This window comes from Octopus bimaculoides, chromosome 8, assembly GCF_001194135.2.
Source record: "Octopus bimaculoides isolate UCB-OBI-ISO-001 chromosome 8, ASM119413v2, whole genome shotgun sequence".
NCBI classification, from domain to species: Eukaryota; Metazoa; Mollusca; class Cephalopoda; order Octopoda; family Octopodidae; genus Octopus; species Octopus bimaculoides.
The window spans coordinates 97,435,764-97,438,837 of record NC_068988.1 but is presented as its reverse complement, the minus strand read 5'-3'; the positions used below and the strand labels follow the sequence as shown (position 1 = coordinate 97,438,837).

Genomic DNA, 3,074 nt, shown 5'->3' with positions numbered 1-3,074 from the left:
ATATATATATATATATATATATATATATATATATATATTCGCCAATGCTGGACCGCTGAAATCTACAAGCTTTTCTATCTCTCTGTATCTGTTTACTCTCTCTTATTCCTTTCTAATGAAGAGCGTAGGCTCGAAACGTAAAAAAACTTTTTCATTTTCTCGTTCATACCTACTTTTATCTTTTGTTTCTATATAAATTTCAACTATACACATATATATATATATGAGTCAATTATTATATATCTATCTAGCTATCAAACATCTATCTATTTATCTACCTGTGTGTGTGTGTGTGTGTGTGTGTGTGTGTGTGTGTGTGGATGTATATAAATACACATACACACATATAATTATATTTCCAGTGACTTCGAAGTTTCACCACAAGTGACCTTTAACCATGTTGTGATTACAGGTTTAATAAGGATTCAAAGAAAGATTCTTTGAGTAAATCTTTTACTCAAACTCCGTTGTTTTACGCATAAAAAACATTTTAAATGTGCATATGTACTTACAAAACGCACATTCACACACGCGCACACACACACGCGTGCATGAAAGAGAGAGTGTGTGCGTGTTCGTGTGAGTGTATGTGTGTGTGCGAGTGTGTGTTTGTGAATATGAACGTATATCAGCCAAAATGGTAATTTTTCACGTACAAGATGTTATTAATCATGAAGATTATATCAATCATGAGTTGGGAACAATTTAACTTCTAGTTAAACGCTCATGGAGAATATTATTCATTGCATTGTTCGAGATGAGCAAAATGTTAGCGGGAGCATAAGTGAATCCTAATTCCTATCTAAAGATATATATATAATACATGCATACGTACACATTCACACGTATGTATGTATACATGTGTGTGTTGTGAAATTAAAATGTTGCACACAGCTCACTCTGCATGTAATATCAATATGGAGGTAATTATGTCCCTTTATATTCTGGAGACAAATTTTACTGAGTCGACATTTCATTTCTACCAATCAGAAATTGTAATAAATTCAATCAACTAAACATTTTCCAAACAAATTTGTTGCGCTGATCTCTCTCTCTCACTATCTATCTACCTAACTGTCTGTCTGCCTATCTATCTATCTACCTACCTAACTGTCTGTCTGCCTATCTATCTATCTACCTACCTAACTGTCTGTCTGCCTATCTATCTATCTATATATATATGTGTTTAGGCGTATATATGTATATATGTGTGTGCGCGTGCGTGCATATATACATATATGTATGTATATGTGTACGTGTGCATGTACGTTTATGCGAGTATATATACATATATCTACATATAGTTGAAATTTGCTTGTGTGTGTACATCTGTCTATTTATCAATTTGTCATTCTATGCATACTTACTATTTAACAAAGGGCATATATTTGCCATATATAAATTACAGATGTGTATGCTTTTGAATGCGTCGAATATATTTATAACTTAGATTGGTTTCGGCCATTATCGGCCCAGGCCATGACTAACTCAATATATATACGTTTGTGTATAGTGTATTTAACACTGTATACACTCTTATATATCTATATATATCTAGAGAGAGAGAGAGAGGTGTATAATATAATTAATGATATTAACTTTGCACTCTGAAAGACATTCGTCTGAATAATTTAAATATGTATCTGCCCTATTAATATATGTATGTATATATATATATATATGTTCACGTGTACAAACAATGTACACATGTACATACAAACACACATACATACCTACACACACGTACGTACATATTTATATTTTTTACTCAGGTTCTATACATTCTATATACAATGTATAATAATATTCGGTTATAATATACAACACATAATTATGTATAATGTGTGTGTGCGCGCGCGTGCGAACGCGCGAACGTGTATGCGCGTGTGTGTGTGTATGTATATGTGCATACGAATGTGTGTATATATATATATATATATATATATATATATTAATAGATAGATAGGTAGACAGAGAGAGGAGGGAAGAGAGATATGAAGGGAATGAGAGGGGGAGATGGTAGAAATATATAATAAAAATATAAAATTTTTTCTGTATTTATTAAATAAAAAAATATAACTAGATATAATTTTTATATTATATATGTATAAATCAATATGTGTATCATATATAAATTTGATTACACACTCACGCATACATATTACTCCGTATAAGTGTTTACGTGTATAAATATTAAATATGCCTGTCCTATGTATACACACACACACACACACACACACACACACACCGTACAGAATGCAAAATAATACATATACATACTGCCACACACACTCACACGTACGTAGAACAGAGAAAGACTGGCCGCACAAACAATTATATTGAATGCGTAAGGCGTCTGAAAGAAATCAACCTCTTCATATACTAGCAGACGTACCAAAAATTTGCATACAACAGCCATTCTTGTAAATTAGAGTATGGATATCTATAGAAATTATTAATATTTTTCAATTGAGAACCATATTTTTTGCCATATATTTCAATATCTAAAAACGGAATAAATTGGAGATGATATCTTGTCCAATTCCATCGAAAATGGCAAACATTTTTTTGTGATATAGACCAAAAAACGTTACATTTAACGGCAGAAGACTACGCATGAGGAACCTATTAAGGTATTCGCCAACCTCACACGAACGTCGTCAAGTTATTAAAATATGCAATAAGTTTTAGAATTAATATACATCATAGACACACAGACACACACACGAAACTATACGCATAAACGTATGAATATGTGTGTGTAGTCTCTCTATATACATAATTTACATTCATGCATACATTCATATATAAATATATATATGTATATGGAGAGATACAGATGTAGGTATATAAATTCATGAGCATACATAAATATATATATTTCTCTATATATGTATGTATGTGTGTGTGTGTGTGTGCGACAGTGTGCGCGCGTGCGAGAACGTGGCATTAAATCTTGATAAGTACTACCGCGATAGAAACATCACTCCATTTATGTGTGTGTGTGTATGTATATATATATATATATATATATATATCTTCCTTTACATGAACATGTATGATATATATATATA

At 31.5% G+C, this 3,074-nt stretch overlaps 1 long non-coding RNA gene across 1 annotated transcript in view; it reads left to right on the top strand.

Moving 5' to 3' along the window:
* LOC128248609 (uncharacterized) overlaps window positions 1–3,074 on the top strand; it is a 49,757-nt gene that overhangs the window by 25,879 nt on the left and 20,804 nt on the right. The window lies entirely within an intron of this gene.